At 36.5% G+C, this 18,975-nt stretch overlaps 1 long non-coding RNA gene across 1 annotated transcript in view; it reads left to right on the plus strand.

Annotated features, from left to right (window-relative positions):
* Positions 1 to 18,468, plus strand: part of LOC309608185 — a 133,876-nt gene extending 115,408 nt beyond the window's left edge. Inside the window, exon 3 of the long non-coding RNA XR_014232708.1 lies at positions 1,251 to 18,468. This is a non-coding gene — a long non-coding RNA (uncharacterized lncRNA). The remainder of the gene's footprint in view (positions 1 to 1,250) is intronic.
* The last annotated feature ends 507 nt before the right edge of the window (positions 18,469 to 18,975 follow it).

Here is an 18,975-nt window from a genome sequence, read left to right on the forward strand (position 1 = left end):
TGTCATCGTGTTCATATTAAACTCATTTGCAATTTAAGTGGATGGAATTTGAACATAACAGCAAAGAGAATATAGACAAGTTTTTAAAAAATTGTCTTTCTTCAGTGTATCTGTATTACTAATTGAATATTTGGCTATAGAAGTGCTCTGTCAGATTTAAAGTAGAATATTTTGATAGCATATAACTATTGTAGCTCTGCCTCTCAGGTAGATATATGTAAATAGTGATTTGGGACACATTTTGAAAATAACCAATTTTCTTTTCAGTGCATTTTACCGTAACAGAAAAGTAAAGGAAAGAAAAACTTAGGCAAAAACCATTTAAGATGTGAATGTGAAAGTTATTTCCTGTTTTCTTCTTCCAGATGATTTATAGAAATAGAGCTTCGTTGATCTCTTTAGAATAAATCTTTATAATCCTATACGAAACTGGATTTTTTGTGGTTCAATATGTATAAACAATTTCTAGAAGTACAATAACAATTGACCTTGAACATCTTTTAAACACTGTCATTAAGGAACAATGTTATTTATGTTGAATGGATCCTCAGCACCTCATATACTTTTCTAACTCCCTAAACATCCAATGGCCCTGTGAACCGTCACGGAGTGACAACATGGGGGTGAGGTATGTGCCTCCTTTCCTAATCTGGTTCGGAATACTTTCTAGAAGCGAAGATATTACTCAAAATCTGTTCATCTTCCCTGATTTGGAATATAGTCTGGTTATATATATATATATATATATATATATATATATATATATATATATATATATATAAAATTGACAGAGAGAAAAAAAAAAGAGAGAGGGCACTGAAGGGGCAGAGATACTGAGAGAAAAGCAAATCAGCAACAATTCTTTGTTATACCTTGCTCATAAATTGTTCAGAATCCCGTTAAAATGAATGGCTTGAATTATGTAAGAAAGTCCACCAATACTGAGACACATATAGTAAAACCAGAGCCTTCCTAAAGACTAGAGGAGTATGTAGATCCCAACAGTAAGACAAATCTTCCTCTCTCTCCCTGCATTCTGATAGTCTTTCTCTTAAATGTCTTTGCAAGCACATCTCTGTGTTGTGTAACAGCAAACTGCAAGCTCTTTAAAGACAGGAGCTGCATCTCACTTGTCTTTTTATTCCTGCTCCAGCAATACAGGCTCGCGGTACAGGTTCAATTAACAGTGACTGAATTTAATGCCGATGTGTGCCTGGCTTTGCAGTCATTCGTTCTTTTACCTCTCACAGGTTCAGTGTTCCATTGGCTACTTCCTTGTGCCCAAGCTGTGACTGGGCCAGGCAGTTTTATTATATTTTTCAAACACAACTGAGTCAAATTTTTATATGTGCTTTGGCTGTGAGAAGACTGGATGAGAAATGATGGCCAGAGCAATGCATGTCCTCCTCCTCCTCATCACATCATGATCATCACAGTAATGGTAATAACTATCATCATAATCCATCATCTGCCTAAGACCGACCATTGACTGTTTATCTGTTCTGTAGTGACTGCCTTCCATAGCAAAACTATTCTGTGTCTGTGGATAAAGATGCTAGAATATTGGCAATTCCTTATCATTCAACCCAATTTTTCCTATTCAATCATTCAAAACACCTTAAAAGGTAAATATTTTCATCCTCATTTTGCATATGTGACATCCAAGAAGTTAAGTAGCTCTCCTTAGATGTAATATCTATGTGGTAAAATAAAATTTGAACTGAGATGTATCTGATTTCAAAGCCTCTCTTCAGTGCCTGACTTTCTAATAAATAAATAAATATTAGCATAACAATAGGTGCTAATTTTAATGAAAGCATTTCTGGAGGAAAAAAACTTATAAAGCATTAGTAGTGTTGTGTCCCTTAGTAAAAGGACACCGACATTATTTATTTTAACTGTGTTAATCCTCATGTCATCAATGCACAACAGAATGTTTCTTATAATCTGTAGAGGCTCAAGTTGATAGATAGGAAAAAAACATGGATACTAATCCTGTTTATAAGATAAATTTAGGGAGATAGAAGGAGAAACAGTAGGGAACATAATATAGTATTTGTCCTCTTGGACCTCAAAATCTATTGGAAAAAGACACAAATAACTCTATTACAACAGTTGCTATGCACAGTGTACTGTCTTAAAGAAATGATTCAGTGATCGCCCTGAGATACTAAGAGAAGTCTTCATTTGTGTTAGGTCTTGTCAAGTGATTATACAACTACACTGACTGGGATAGCAGACAGCATTTAAGGTAAGAGGAACAGCAGGAACCGGGATCTGTAAGAATGAGGGTACCAAATTATCACATGTATCTAGAGCATAGCGTGAATCCTGGAAGGGCGAGATTGTGTGGGAAGCTTGTGCAGGGTTGAGTATGTTGGGAAATAATCTTGGAAAATCAGTCTGGGGCAAAATAAAGGAGACACTTCCTTGCCAGGCTCAGAAGCTTACACTTTCTTCTATAGGTAATGGCAAGTCATCTATGAGTATCACTACGATGTGATTGAATTGGTGACTTAGGACGATACCTCTAACAGCAAAATGGATCAGTGTTGAAAAGTAAAGAGTTTGGTAACAGAGAGACCAGCATGGGGACTGCTTCAGTGACAGGGATGATAAATAACTGAGCTAAGACTGTGGATTACAGTGATGAAGGTTTAGTTACAGCCAGCCCTGGTTTGCAGTGTATCAAAAACACCTCATTTTTGTGCAATTTCCTCTAGTTTTCTAACAATGCTAATGGCTTTACTTTTCTTAGATTTTGCCTGTAAATCTGTTGGTAATTGCCCAATTTGATTGTTAAGCGTAGTTCTCTGTCACCAGGGAAGAGTCAGAGCATAAGAGGAAAATGTTTCAGTAATTTTTTTCTCTTCGGGAAAAATTTTATTATATTCATGTTAATTTTTCTATTTTGATTTTTTCAACAGAAGGTCATACATATGCTATTTCAGAGTTCACAGCTAGCCACTCACTACTCAAATTGTGGGTGTTATTGCCAGACTGCGGAGATGCAGAAGAAGTGACTTGAGAAGCCAGAAGATTATTCATGCACCCACACACACTGTTATCTCTGGGAACTCTTAATCAATGCAGGGTGAAAGCCAGTTAGCACGACTGAGGTTAGGGCACCTGGGCTGTTCCGTGGAAGATGGGGAATTAAAATGTGACTATTATTCAAATTGGAGTATAAAATAAAGAGCACATTCCAGGAAAGAAGAGAAGGAGGATATTAGAAATAAAGATTTGCTTACTCAAGCACCTGCTATATTGTGTTTTTTTCCTTGAAATGCCAACACATTATAATAAACTTTGACGGGAGGGAAGGGTTTGGGGGAGTCATACCCCATCTCTATTTTTCTTGCAAATATGCTGAAATAGAAATTCTTAAAAGCTGGGAATGTCTACTAAGTCTGCCTGAATATATAAACTAATCCCCTTATAGAAAATTGCACTAAAGAAAAATCTATGTATGAACCAAAAAATAAACTATAAATGTCAGTTAATGGTCCAGTGATTACAAAGAAAATAGATGATGGACCAAAATTCTAGTTATAAACACTGGAACTTAGATTGCAATTTTGGAGCTTATTAGGGACATAATGATAGTGTAACTTACCTAAAAAATTTAAAGTTTTTCTTAATATTTGAAAACATAAGTATTTAATAATCATTTATTTGATGGCTAATTTAAAGAAGTTTTGGTCATAAATACATGCTTGTCTTGACTTCTTGACAGTAAAAAAAACAGTGATTTAAACTCATATATATCCTAGATATCTGAACCATTTTACTTTATTTCTCTTGGATTGTGCCTATGAATTCATATTTCTTGGTTTTCCTCCATATTTTTGAGTGTGTTTCTGACCTTGTGTTTTTACTCTATATTTTAATCATATAATTTGATTTTGTTTTCACATCACATTCTAGCTGGTTTCTGGACCATTTTTTCTTTTTCAACTGTCACTAGCAGATGGCCTCAACGTTCAATAACTTACTATCAGCAATTACTAGAAAAGATAACATTCCATGGAAATACGTATTAACCTTGGAGGATTCTTTTCAAAATACCTTGACATTCCCTCCCTAGATCCGCGCATCCCTGGATATATGCTTTAGTTCCTTTTCGCTCCCAGAGTCCTGGGTCAGAGCAGACAAAATCTACTGCGTAAGAGGCATAATACGATATTGTACCTTTAAATCAAAGTGAAATTATTAGATAATCTTCATATTTCAAATGAATAAGCCACATATAAAAAGCATGGACTACAAAAGGAGAATGGAATAGTTCATTCTTTTTCTGCAATTCTTTAATTTGAAAGTATGAGCAATTGCCTCCACTATATGATGTCTCAGAGTCATTAGTCCACTCAACATTTTTAGTGTTGTTTGAAATCACTTTCAGGTGACTCTGCAATGTTGACTGCCTATGTTAACATAAGAGACATTGAACTTTTTTTCATGATTCCTGCACAGAGTCATTTCTGTTCAGGATGGCTAAAATATCTTTTTGTAAAAAATGAATCTCTTTATTTTCCATATAATAAGTATATTATAATACTGCAGCATTTATCCAGCCTGAATAAAATCTTTACCCATTTTTTCAAAAATAACTAATTCTCACAAATGTCCAATTGTAACCCAAACCATTTTATTAATTAAATATGTATAAAATAAGACTAAAATGAATTCTTTGTGGTCAAGACCTTATAGTACAACTCTAAAAGCCAAACAAATTCATATGTTAAATACAAATGAATTTAGAAATAAAAAAATGAAATAAGATAATTTATTTTACGTGATTGAAGAAGTCATTTTCCTGTAAATAAACTGCTGCCAGCTACCTGAATACACTATCACACAAGATTATACACTGAACTCCATGTGATAACTCAGTTCTCCCACCACTCTTTCTAGCTCAATTACTTAAAAAAAATAGTTCTTATTTTGTACCTTGACTTGTCGTAATGTATTTCACTTTCAACTTTTCATAAATGTATTGTTTGCTTATTAAGCACGTTTAATCCTGTCCTTTACTTATTAGCCCAAGGTCATTGAAAAAGTACTCTTCTCCCCTTTGTGATCATAAACACAAATGCCTATATAGACAATGAAATGGAGAAAATTATGAAGGGGCCATTGAAATGATCCAAAATATACATATACAAACAGTTTTGAGATTATCATTCAAAAAACTCACAAAATATAAAAATTTATATAAATTACTTGCAACTGCTAAGACACATCAATCAAACTTTAGAGAGGTATTCACTCTTATTTGAAAAATGCTGAAGTAGGTTTGGTGGGCCAGCTGCAGGAAGAGAGTTATATAATGTAATCTTTTTAATATTTATATTCTTCTTCAAAATGCTTATGAGATGAGACAATAATTTGATAAATAACCAAACCAGAAACTTAACCAAAATTTTAATTTAGGGATTAAAATGCTAAATACAAAAACTGTGATTTTCCCCAGATCTTTGTAATTCTGCTATTAGTCAGTATTAGGACGCCCAGAGGAAATATGAGTTCAGTTGTATTTCCTAAATCTATTCTGTCAATGTCTTAAGACAGGACAATAAGAATTCATCTTCTAAATGAGCACTAGGGCACTGCCGCCTCCAGCACAAGGTGAGCTTCCTTTGAATTAATGTTGTGATGCAGCTTATAAAAGTGTTACCAGGAGCCCCTAATGCTCTGCTAGATATGGCAAATCCCCATTCTGACCATACAAGCCTCCTTGCTGTTCTTGCTTTGAGGTCTTTGCACTAGCTCTTCCCTTGGCCTGGAATGCTTTTCCTCCAAATATCCACATAGCTCACCTCCTACAATGTTGTGTTCTCACTTATCAGCTTCTTAGAGCTGTCTTCCCTGAATTCACTGTGTAAAACAACACTGCCTCTATTACTTGTCCTCTTTAGTCACTCAGAGGTTGAAGCTATTGAGATAACAACAACAACAACAAAAACATTCTCAAAGTGTCTACTGGGGAAAAACAATTTCTTAACTGTGTAAAGTCAGTAGAGTGGCAATACTCTATATTGGTAAGATAGAGGCATCTTCACAATATTTTAAGAACTCATAGCAAGAACACTTTGCGAAGGTTTAAAACAGATTTTCTAAGAGAGATAAGAAAGAAATGGCTCTGGATCAGAAAGAATGGCTCATTTAGTCAAAGGACTAAAGTAAGATAAGGTTTAAAGTCAGAGTGAATATCACGAGCAAAGGAACAGATTCATGATACAGCCTGAGGAAACTATACAGAGTGGCAAATCACAAAATTGGAAGGTAGGGAAAGTTGGGAGACACTTGTAGATATGCTTTAGGATATATGTATGGATTTGTTCCCCTCCTTAGTGATTGTCCAAATCTATTGCCCCTGCAAAAGGGGCATTTTTCAGGAAATATTTTAAAATTACCATATAGCCTTCCTGTCCCCAGAATTAGCTAGAAAGAGCTGACTGAATCAGGGGACAAATGACACTAGGAAACTATTTTATTGGATTTTCATTGACCAATCAGATTTTCACACTCAGTAATTCAAGCTACAAGACCTACAGAGAGGTGAAAAGTCATTTAGTGGAAGGGTTTGAGTGGAGGTGATGTTAAGCCAATGCCACATACAAGCTGAAACCACAGAGGGCATAACTTACGAGACAATTATGGGAATAGGAAGCAGTCATAAGGAGACAAGAAAAAAGCAGAGAGAGAAAAAGTAAGAGAGAAACATCAATTCTCAATTTCTAATTTCTCATATCTACTCTCTTCAGTTCCAGCTGACTTTTTCTTCTTGACCATGGATAATAGTTCGACTATCAGTTATCCTTTGCAAATGTCACATCAGTGGAACTTCTTTTGTCACAGTTTTTATTGGACCCAAAGACAATAGGTGCAAACCAGCTCCACAATCCAAAGCTGGGCAAAGACACTGGATTTTCAGAGAGGGATTCAACGACTGTTTTTTCAGTACTTAGCACCTCACACACATTGAGTGTGTAGAAGTTGAAGAGAGAATTTTTTTGAGACAGTTACAATGTACTGGAAGGGCTCTCTATGGAGTGCAGATAGGATGTGCCTCCTCCTCACCTCAAAGGAATAAAGAAAAAAATGATTTTTAAGGCCTTTACCAGAAAAGCTTGATCTGTGTCCTCCTGGAGTCTGATAAACACAGCTGACTGGAATCATATCTGAAAATTCTACAGATGGAAGGTGGTAAGTGGAGCGGCCTTCCAGTTGATGAATAAAGAGGGCTCAAGTGGCGAGTAGCTGTTCTTCTACCCAAGGCTGGTCCAAGGCACATGTCTTCAAGGGCCCAATGTGGAAACTGGGATGAGATGTAACCCTCAGGTGTAAGTGTAGGGTCACTTGAAGAGCGATCCTGCCCGAGAAGCCTGCCTGAGGTGGTGTTGAAGCCCCCAAAGAAAGAGGCTGAATGGAGTGAATTCCCAGGGACTAAAGGAGGGGTCGTAAGCAGGTAGTGAGAGAGCTCTTACCAGTTCTCCGAAAGTTCTTATGGATGAACCTCTGAGGAGTTAACAAAAAGCATCCAAGAGACAAATAATCAATTCTAAACACCTATGATAGTCAGAGATGCCATAAGAAATGCCACCTGAGTCAGCTGAGTACGATTTTTCCTACCAGGTAATGTCGACTCTCTTCCCACTTTCAACCCTGGAGGAATCAGAAGACCTAAGTGGGACCAACAGTTTCCAGGGAGGAGCCAGAGGCACAGACACACAAATGAAAGAACAAAGGCAGACAACTCATCTACCCCTAAGTTGGAGGAAAGGAGTTTAACATTTTGGCTTTTGGTTAGGACTGGACTTTTTAGTTACTGAAGTGAAACTATTCTTGGAAAGAAAAGTTAACACAGATTTTTTTTTTTTCTACAAGTGAGTAAATAAGCTATGGATTCTGCAAGAATTTTAGGTAGTATGTCTTTGGTCAGGTTCCCTAGAAGCAGAACCTAAGATGGGATTCTTGTCTAAGTGATTTTTGGGGATGAGTGCTCTCAGGAGAAATTGACTGGGGGAAGCAGGACAGGGGAGAAGAAAGTTAAACAAGAGAGCGATCTCAGCTGGAGAGTAATTTCAGTACTACAGGGATGCCCTGGAGCCCAAGCTGCCTCACAGCGTCAGTTCTGCCTTCATTCACTGGCTCCGCTGCCACAGCAAGGCCCAGTTTAGGAGATCTGGGTAGGGCACTGATAGAACCCACTAAAGAGGGATAGGGATGGGGGCAGAATTTATCTCGCAGAATGGATTTGAATAAGGAAAAAGGTAAAGCTGTATCCTAACTACATCAACTAGTACCATTTTTGTAATAACCATGTCAGTTATAGTAACTCATCCTTCTTAATTAAGCTAGTGGAGCTGATGTTTCAGGTTTCTATCCTTTAAAACAAAGAACATGGCCTGGAACAAAATTGGGGAGTTACATAACAATCTTTCTGTCTCCAGCAGCTAGGACCAGGGAAGGACAGAGATGATATTTTATAGATATCTGTGGAATAAGTAAATAGATGAACACAGCATTTCACTGATTAAAATCACTTCCTCTTGTCAATCTCAATGCTTCTGTAGTCATGCTAATGAACTTGACATCTCTGCAAACGGGGCTCATTCAGAAATGAATATCTGTATGCAGGTAGGTAGAGAAGGAGCATGGCAGATTTAAATAAGATCTGAAAAAAGATTTAATTAAAGGCAGGATCAACCTAAGATTCATTTATTTCCCTTTATGGATTTCAGAGCATAATAAAAAAAAATCTGTAGGAAGTGAAAGGAGCTAGATATTTCAGAGTGTATGATGCCACATATTTTGGCATGGAAGGCAAGAGCATATTTATTTTTCTCCCCCAATTTCGAGTTCCTATAAACCTTGAATTATAACATTTGGTGATTCACCTCTGTCTTGTAAAATTCCCTCAGAAGGTCACACCCTGGTTTAATTTACAAAACAGGTAGTATTGGCTATTCTCCCTTGTTTCAAAGTGTTTTACTCACTAAGGGACTCAAATTAGATAGAAACTGATAGAAGCTGTCATGGTGTCTAATGCCCCAATGGTAGCCTGGTGTTTTCATTCCACCATGAGGAGTCAGGCTACTCACAACTTCCAAACCACAGTAACGTGCTATGAGAAGAGGACTCAGAGTTACAAGAGGCCCTGTGCTCCTTCCTGGCTGCTAGCACCACAGCAGGTGCTTTGTTGAAACTAATCCCCAAAGACAAAGCTATGGCACCAACAGCGAGCAGAGGAATAACACTGATGGCAGGGAATGGTCTGAATGCGGGAGGCCAGAGAATGATACTTTTGGGCAGGAAGGCTCTTGCTACAATTTCTTTTCACACTTTTAGACAAACAATGGTGAGGGTACCAGAGCTTAGTTAGATGGTGTGGGTTTGAGATAAAAGCCACGCTGATAAGAATATTTGGGCTCCAACCTGGATCATAGAGAGTCCTCAGAGTGACTAACGAGGATCACACACAAATCCTAATTGGATGACCTGAGTGAACAAGGAGAAATCCAGGGTTCTAAGAGCTCAGAAAAACAAGAAAGAAAAAGACCAAGGAGGCATTGAAATATGAAGATAAAATCGATACAGAATTGCCTAGGAAATCAATAAGAGGAATAAAGGATGTGCAGGGGATGTGAAATACGTGTTCTGTCTCCTGTACAAGGGAGAAATCTGGCAGCGTGTTTTGAACAAGCTGCAATGCTGTAATTAAAGCTCCAGGGAGAACGGCGAGGAAGAATCTTAATAATCAAGTGAAAAGATGCCACGGTAATAAGTGACTCCTTGTCAGGAAAACAGTTTCATAGGCAAATCTTAAGTTAAATATGAACTCAGGTACATAGCCAGAAGATGGGTGGATAATCGTGTCTGTGTATTTGTGAAAGTAGAGACTGGTGCTTGATTTTAGACTCATAACCCAATAAAACGTCATCTTTCAATCGGCCAAAGTAACTTGCTCATACAATTACCACAAGCTTGATGATCACAGCATTGTCTTGGGCTATACTTCAAAGTAAGAGATTATCGCCTCTCAAATGCCCAGGGTATCTGCAAAGGGACAGAGCCCCTAAGAGTTAGTCTGTCATGGTTAGATGTATTTATAGAAAACAAAGGATAGGTGTCCTACCCTCTGACACATCAGACATGAATAAAGCACTTAGAGAAGAAGCTTAGAAAATTACTCATGCACACACACACACACACACACAATTTCTTGGTCATACAGAAGGTAATACAGAATATATATATATATATATAACTCAAAGCAGTATTACTGAGAATCAGGTTTGATCACATGAACAGAATATTAGGAAACCACCTGCTTAAAAAATGCTATAGTCTTTTTATTGTTCCTTCCTTATTTAAGCAGAGGTGATGTATTTAGAAGTCCAGGGAAAACATACATATCAATAGGGACAGATTACTGACATAGACAATTTATAATTGCTGGGTATTTTTGTATATCCCCAAATTGCCAATATTTTCCAAAGAGGACATTTTAAGTTTGATAACAAGCAAAAGTTATTTAAAATAAAATTTTAAGTGTTGGAAATCCTAGAAAATGGTAGCAGGAGTGTAAATTTTTTTAACTCAACAGATCACCACATCAAAACAGAAAAACTAGGTAGCAAAGTCAAAAACACAAGATGACCTTTGCAACAAAACAAAGGTGATGAAGTATCTTCAGGAAGCCCCAAATACAAGGACAAGGAGAGAAACCACCAACAGCCATGAGACCTGTATGATATCAACATCTGTGCTGGAAGAAGCAGAGGGAAGCAACAGGTATCTGACAATGCTAAGCAAGGGGAACCTCAAAATGGACAATAGGTATTTTCTGGAGAGTATGGTGAGCCACTGTAAGAATAGCGTGTGAACCTGGAAGAGGTTTTGCCTTCTCCAGTAGGGGGTGAACGCCTGGAGCCTGTGATAGGAAGATCTGAAGGTAAATGGAGCAGAGTACCCTCTTGTGAGCTCTAGAAATAAAGCATCCAGAACAAAGAGCCACCCCCTCTGCCCCCCGCACTGCGTGGAAGAGGAACTCCTGAGTGTCATCAAAATTGACTTGATACATAAAGATTAAGAAGGTCCAGATAAGAGTGAGGGAGGGAAATAGAGCCAGAAAATCTAAAAAAAAACCCACAAAAAAACATTTAGCCATATTTTTGAACATTGTATTAAAACAACAGAAACGAGAGCTCTGAGGTTAGAAAAGCTTTCCTGAAAACCATCTTCTTCTAATTTCAAGAAAAAAGTGAGCAACAAAAAAGTCTTGAGATCAAGTTTCTTAGTTGTTTCAAGACATTAAAAATACTAATAAAGAGCAGGATAGCATTTCTATAAACAAGAAGAGTACATAAGAAATACATTCTCATAATGACATAGAAGGACAAAATAAATCAGAGTTAGAAACATTCAATAATGAGTTGAATGAACTTAGAAAACTAGGAATAAAAGAAAAATCATTTAATAAAGACTCAACTAGAAGGATCATAAGAATGACTAAACATAGCAGATAATAAAAAGGAAGAAAAATTCTAAATCATAAAGAAATGAATAAAAAGACAATTAAAAAAAAAGAGATGCATATTGAACATAGGCAAATAACATCAAACATAATAGGTAATGAGAAGTGCTCAAGAAGAAAACTAAAGCACAGAACAGAATCAATACTAGAACATACAATCTAAGAACCATTTACTGAAGAAAAGAAACTTCAAAGAAACTACACATTGAAAGACAACACTACATTCCCCAAAATGTCATGCCAGGATGATCAACACCAAGTCACCAAGGGATTAATGAAGAAGTACAACTTAGATGATCAGATTTTTGGACAGCAGTGTTTTATGCCAGAAGAAAATGGAGCAATATATGTGAATTACTAAAGGAAAGAAAATGCACCAAGAATTTTATATCCAATAAATCTGACTTTAAAACTTAAAGGGCATATTAACAGATAGATTAACAAACTATTACTATGTAAGGACTCAGAGAATTGTACCCACGTCCCTAGGCTGTACTAGAGAACAGAGGTTAGACAACCAACATATGCAGAGACACTGATATAAGAACTGGGAGTGAAAATTCAATATGTATCATATAAAACTAAGACCAAATGAGAGTTTAAAAATGATAGAGACTATTACATAATGGCCATATTCTCTGATAATAAAAAATGGTATAACCATAAACGTAAGAGAGAGTGAGAGGTCATATGCAAAAATCACACACACTTTTCAGTAACTGTATTGGGATGATAATATTACTGTTGCTATTCTTATGTTGTAGCATACATAACATCAAATAAAGAAAATTAATAATTATGCAATATTGAATCATCTCCCTTGCCCTTGAAAACCATTATTCTTGGTATGAAATAGAAGACATATAACATAGATTCTAACTTTGAATTGAAAATGTTAGTATGAACATATGACATATTTTATCTTTAAACAGGTCCTAGTTCTTTCTACTGAAAAGATCTAGAAATAATGGTCAACCCAAGAGCAGAGGGCATTGAGCATTACTAGCAGCTAGACAGTGGTCTTGAAATACCATTTTCCACTAAAAGAAACAAGGGCTCCATAGTTAAATGGCTGATTCCAGATTCAATGTGGGAAATGTATAAGATGTGCCTGGAAAAACTGCCATACAGATAATAAGGAGCCTTCAAAGACTGTAAGTTCACATCAAAAGAACTCAAGAGCCAATTTGAAGAGGCTTCCACTGGTCAAATATGGAATAATTTGAAACTTAATAAGAATAATCATTGCAACAGATTGCAACCTATAAGATAGGTATAGGTTTATGAATTAATAATTATATTTTTAAAATGGTCACCCTCAGAAATTGTTATGAAAACATTCATTTTCTTGAGAACTGGTAAATCAAGTTAAGGAATCAAGCATTTTATTCTGTCTTTCCAGTAGCAATTGTACTATTGGATAACCAAATAATAAATGAAGGGAAGCATTTATTTAAAAGGCTAACCTAATAAATGAAAAAAAAAGGAAATGACAGAATCAAAATAACACCATTTTGGAACTCCAGTGATTAATAGATGTAGGTAATGAACATCAATAGCTTCAAGCATTGCAAAAAGATAAAATCAGGCAATATATCCTTCCTGATAAAAGAATAAACTACATGTATGGTCTTGCCAAAGGGATGGAAGCTGAATCTGATCAAAACTCTGGATTCCAATTGACAGAAAATATGAAGGACAGAGGATATGCTGATATGCACCATAAGTATTGGCAATCGGTAAAATGCCAATTATGGGAAATTCTATGGATCAAATGTCCTGGATTCTACAACAAATAAATTGTAAGCAAAATAAAGGATGGAGGGACAACATGCAGCTTCAAGAAGACTAAAAGACACATCACATTTTAAAAATGGGCGTGAATAAACCATAGTGCCTAGGGATAGTATCAATAGTATTATTTATTGAATAATAAATATATAAGGAGACACAGGAAATAATCATAAAAGTCAGAAAAGTAATTATGGGAAGAGGGGGTAGACTGTAATTATGATTGGGGCAGAGAGGGTCTTGTGAGGTGGCTGGAAAATTTTTAGTTCTCAATCCAAGTGTTGGTTGCAAGAGTATTCATCTTTAAATCGATTACATATATTTATTTTTATAATATAATATATATTATATTTATAATACATAATAATTATTAGCCATAGATTTGCTCATTGTGGTTTTCTATATCTATATTTACTTCATAATACAAAGACTTTTAAAAGGTGTTATGTGTTATAGAGGGCTTAAATAAAGGTGTGTTAAATATTTTGAGATTAAAAAGTAGTGACTCATTAAAAAACTAATGACTCTGATATTTTGGTATATTTCACTATAAAATTAGTAATAATTTCAAAGGAACTTTACAAATATTTGCAAAGTATGAATAATAGCACCACTGTTCAACTAAAATTATAATATGCCTTAGTAACTAATTTTAAGGGAAAATATTTAAATGATTTCCAGTGTATTTTAAAAATCATTGTGCTTAAAATTGCATTCATTAATTATTGTGGAAATATGGAGCTAGAGGGGATTATGAAATATCACGTACCCATCTCCTTTTGTCAGGGCAGAACTACATGAATATTATCTCAAAATGGTATTTGATTTTTTTCTTTCCTCCTTCCTCTCTTACCTTTCTCTCACTCACCTCTTCTTTCTACTCTTGCAAAGTACCAGGAAGCTAATGAAGTTTCAGCTTTAAGGGATTCCCTTGCGCAAGCACTTCCCAAGGCTCTAGTAGGGTCCCTAGACATCTGTCTACAAAAGCATCAAAGTAAGAGATTTTGACCACAAGTAGACAAGATTTGTCTTTTTCCTGTTGGTCAAATATCTTCTCATATATCTGGTGTTGCTGTGTGACTGCAGCCATTTTTGGGATTCAGCTACAGTGAAACTAAGTTGAGAATATAGCAGGTTTGTTTAGGGGGATATTTGTTGGTTCGTACTCTTCAATTTCTACATAAATTATTGCTCCCTGTCCTAGTGGAGGAATAGCTTCCAAGAATACTCTACTGTGCTGAGTTATCATGATGATATGAAGGGGTAGGATCCAAAGTCAGATCACTATGTGAAGATGTCTGATAGCAACAGGTACTGGAAGTATATATAGGTTCTGAAGAAGGTACACACGCTATGTAGAGACTTTGGTTCCCAGTGGAACCTAGCCAAAACAAAAGGAATAGTCTCAGCAATACAAAGCACGCACACTTTTCCTTTTTTGATAAGAATGATACAAACTGAATTTGTCAAAATCCCAGTATTTATGTTTGTGATATTAGTCAGTTTTTTAAAAAAATATATAATTTGTTGCAATTTCTTTTTCTCATTCTAAATAAATGCTTTTATTCCTAAACTGTATTCCAACTTTATATTCTTTCTCTTAAAACAGACTCCAAAGCTGTTAAAGATTCAGGTCTTACAAAACCTGCGTCTGCCTCTCTTCTCGCTAGAGAGTAGTAGGTGAATGGAAGGCATATTAATTTCCTTTTCTTACTTCACCCTCCATTGTTAATGGACAGAAGTTAAAAGGATAAAGAAGAGCCTTAATTTTGGAATGAACTATGTGAATGGATTTCTTATCTCTCACCAACATTTTACAAGCAGAGTATGTTCATGCCCAGGCCAATACTGGGCTCATTTTTGCAATGAAAAATCGATTCTTTGATTAGAAAGAATGCCATCTTTGAGTTAAAAGAAGTCATTGCCCAGAAGTCAGGCGTTTCTTTCTACAAGAAAAAGAGGCAATATCACATCATACAAACATGTCAGACTTTGACAGAGGGACTCTATTTTAAAAAGTACCTTTTGAAGTCACTAATTTTAGAGGTTTTTCATACCCAATGGTATTCAATTCTCACAAAAGCCCTGGAAGGGAAACACTGTCGTGCACATTTTTTAGATGAGAAAACAAGCTCAAGGATATTATGCTCCTGCTACAAATCAGTAGCAAAGTAAACTGTCTGGCCTCAGTTTCCTTATCTGGGCAAATATGATGTCTGACTAGAGGATCTTGCAACCCCCAAAGTCTTGGATTCTATGAGGCCAAGTAAGGAAACATTATAATCTCCCTTGTTATCTCATTCCCATGTCATATAACTTGGGAAATCCATCTCGATTTCCTTGTGCCTCATCTAAATTTAGTAATAATTAAAATCCATCTCCTCTCAATCTGTCCTTTGCAGAGGTGTAAAACAGCTAGTTTGTCACAATCTTGCACAATAATTTTATGTTATGATGACAGAAGCAAAAGCAAGTAGGGAGGAATGAAGGAAGCTCTTGAAGGACCACCTAGTAAGAAATTCTGCAGCTTCATCTCCTCCGAAATAACCTCAGCAAGTCATAGAAGAAAAATAATAATGTTTTATTTTTCTCATCTCTCAGGTATAATAAGTGTGAATATCTAAATGACATCTAGAGAGATTTAAGTAATATATAAGTAATAAGCTTTTAACGAATACTTTTAAAAGGCATGTGGAAAGAGACTGTGGATTTCCTTCCTTGGCTCTCTGTGTAAAATCAGATGTTTTTGCCAATGTGGCAGTAAGAATCTGGACCAGGGAGCCACTGGAGGTTGGGAGTGGAGAGAAGCTTCCACCATAGGGAGCTCTGACTCTGTGATGTCTTGGTGGGTTCTGGTGGGCTTTCAGACTGCAGCTTCACCTCTGCTGTTGTCATTATTGCATCTATTTCTGATTCTGTCTCTCCTGCCTGGTGGTGGGCTCTGCAACTGCTCTGGCTGCAGTTTCTTTGTCAGAGATTTGCCCTCTTGACACATCCAAACGAAAAAGTTACAGCACTGAAAGAAGATTGGTGACAGACCCCACAATTTCATTCCCTGTAGCAGGCCCCAAAATCTTATCTACATGTCATCTGGCTAATCAGAGGTCCATGGTGAGATCTGTCAGAGATTTGTTTTAAAAAAGAAATTCAGACACAGTAGACAAGAGAATTGGAATGCTTTCCCCTGTCTTGTGGCGGCTACCAGCACTGTCTATTATCATGTGAGTGCAACCTTGAGGCTGTGGGGAAAGAGGAAGCTCCGGGTGGCCTCCTAAGGACATGGTTCAGGTGAGAGGACTCCCCCTCCCCCCCCCCCAACAACAGAAAACAAAAAGGAACTCACCACCAATCACAAAAAGCAGATACCAGGTAAAAACATGACAGCTGAACATCAGTCTAAACTGGTTCTTCAGAGAATATAATGAAACTCAGGAATGACACACAATTAGTGATGCAGATGGTACCAAATGGGGCAACTACATCTTTAAAAAAGGTTGGAGAGTCATACATGTAACCAAGCCAATAAAATCTCCAAGCAGAACATCCATTTTTTTTTTTTTACTTATGGAATTTATAAAACTATGGAAATTAAAAGATTTACATCTATAATTCTTGGGTCCGAAAAAACAACTCAGTTCCTTGGAAGCTCTTGACTCTTTTCCTCTTAATAAAGTACAAAGTGCATTGGCCTTGTAGTCAAACCTTACCAGAGATGGGAATATAGACATTTATCAAACTCTTTGCCAAATCAGTCCATGATACTAATGAAATCATCTTTGGAAGTTGCACAAGAGGAAGTAAAACACAGTGGTTAAGGGCACAGTTGCAGACCTGAAGTGTCTGAATTCAAATCCTGGCTCTGCCACTCATAAGTTTTTGTCACCCTGGACAAGTTACTTAGCTTCTCTCTGTATCTATTGACTCATCTGTAAAAATGGAATGATGGTAATAATCTGCGGACATCATGGTATTATAGAGAGGATTAGAAGATCAATACAAAGTGTCTGACATAAGAAACATTCCATAAATATTATTATTGTTGTTGTTATTTTAATCTTATCACTTGGGATAGGCTCTATTAATCTATGTAATAATCATCCCCAATATCTGAAGCACTAAAACAAGGAAAGTTTATTTCTCACTCATACTATACTTCCATTGGCAGAGAAGAGTTCCTCATCAGTTATTCATGGACCCTAACTAATGGAACAGCTACCATCCTGGATATCGATGGTTGATGTAGCAGAGGGAAGAGAACTTTGAAGGGTCTGGAGTCAACATTCAAATATCCCAACCCAGAAGAAACACACGTCACCTTTCTCAAAACTCATTGGCCACAAACAAGACACTTGGTCCCATTAAATAACAAGGGTACTAGGAAATGCAAACCTTTTATGTGCCTAGAAGGAGAAACTCTGTAACTGGAGAACAATATTAACACCTACCATTATTTTATTATAGTAGTAGTAGTAGCGGTGGTGGGGGTAGCATCATGCTAAATTAATTCTTCAAGATACTTATTATGATCTACTTATTAGAATGAGATATTCCTATGTGAAAGAAAGACTTGGACCAAAAAAGGCTATATTTATGTCCTTCATTCTCATCAATGCAACATTTAGTTGCAGACTAAATAACATCACTTGAACATTTGTTAGGTATCAGAAAATACCCTAGTTGGTTTCACATGACTTTACACATAAATCTAACAACCCTAAAAGGAAAGCACTTTTAACCCATTTTCACAGATGAAGAAGCAACACTGGAGAAATTACATAATTTACCCAGTGACACAGCAAATAAGTACGGAGCCAGATTTTGGATTCAAATCTACTTGACTCTATGTAATAATATTTATTTATTTGTTTATTTATTTACATCTTTATTGGAGTATAATTGCTTTACAGTGGTGTGTTAGTTTCTGCTTTATAACAAAGTGAATCAGCTATATGTATACATATATCCCCATATCCCCTCCCTCTTGCGTCTCACTCCCACTCTCCCTATCCCACCCCTGTAGGTAGTCACAAAGCACAGAGCTAATCTCCCTGTGCTATGGGGCTGCTTCCCACCAGCTATCTATTTTACATTTGGTAGTGTATAAATGTCCATGCCAACCTCTCACTTCGTCCCAGCTTACCTTTCCCACTCCCCGAGTCCTCAAGTCCATTCTCTATGTCTGCGTCTTTATTCCTGTCCTGCCCCTAGATTCATCAGAACCATTTTTTTTTTAGATTCCATATATATGTGTTAGCATACGGTATTTGCTTTTCTCTTTCTTACTTCACTCTGTATGACAGACTCTAGGTCCATCCACCTCATTACAAAGAACTCAATTTCGTTTCTTTTTATGGCTGAGTAATAGTCCATTGCATATATGTGCCACATCTTCTTTATCCATTCATCTGTCGATGGACACTTGGGTTGCTTCCATGTCCTGGCTATTGTAAATAGTGCTGCAATGAACATTGTGGTACATGACTCTTTTTGAATTATGGTTTTCTCAGGGCATATGCCCAGTAGTGGGATTGCTGGGTCATAAGGTAGTTCTATTTTTAGTTTTTTAAGGAACCTCCATACTGTTCTCCATAGTGGCTGTATCAATTTACATTCCCACCAACAGTGCAAGAGGGTTCCCTTTT

Source organism: Balaenoptera borealis (genome assembly GCF_965194805.1).
Source record: "Balaenoptera borealis genome assembly, chromosome: 12".
NCBI classification, from domain to species: domain Eukaryota; kingdom Metazoa; phylum Chordata; class Mammalia; order Artiodactyla; family Balaenopteridae; genus Balaenoptera; species Balaenoptera borealis.